Raw genomic sequence first — 810 nt, 5'->3', positions numbered from 1 at the left:
GTCAAGATGTGTACACATGTTTTGAAGATAAAAACTAGTTTATACATTATTTCTAGATTACATAAAGTAGAGTGTGATTTAATTCTCTGTATTCCCATCACTGCTTGGTTCTCTGCTGCAGCCCGGCTGGCTGGGCAAAATAACCGGGGGGTTAAGAATGACTTGTGTACGTTGATGCAGCAAGAATGGAAGCCCTTTATTGTAGAATCTGAGCGATATTTATACATTTTACACAGCTTATCTAATTAGCATAAAATAGATACAGCAGTCAACCAATAAGGAATCTCCACACTTCATGTCTCGCTTTTGTTACTTCACAAACCACTCCCTCTGGCATTTGGCCAGGCGCCATCCAGACTTGTTTACAGACTCTAACATTTCTCTGGCAAAATAACAGGTGCCAATCTGACTTGTTTACAGACCTTAACAGTTCCCCACATTTTTAGCTCTCACTTCACTCTAAGGAATGTGCAAAGTGGGGCTTCATGCTCAGAACAAGGTCTCTTTCAACTGAATCCTCAAGAGTTGAACAGTTCACTGTGACCAAATATTTTCCCAGTTGGAGGGAGAATAACTTGTACTCATAAACCTCCCCTTTCCCCCAATTCCTTGGAGCTGTTTCTGAATAATACTTTTTCAGAGAGAAGTTCCAAATTTCAGGTTCCCTGAAATCTCACTACTATTTCAATTCCACTTTCCCATTTTATTTTTATTAGTTCTTAGTTCTATATAATATTAGGATTCATTTTGACATACTTATGAAAGCATGGCATATAATTAATTCTGATTCAGCCCCCAAATACTTCTCCT

This window comes from Callospermophilus lateralis, chromosome 5 (assembly GCF_048772815.1).
Source record: "Callospermophilus lateralis isolate mCalLat2 chromosome 5, mCalLat2.hap1, whole genome shotgun sequence".
In the NCBI taxonomy this organism is placed as follows: domain Eukaryota; kingdom Metazoa; phylum Chordata; class Mammalia; order Rodentia; family Sciuridae; genus Callospermophilus; species Callospermophilus lateralis.
The sequence above is the reverse complement of the archived record's forward strand: the minus strand, read 5'-3'. Positions refer to the sequence as shown.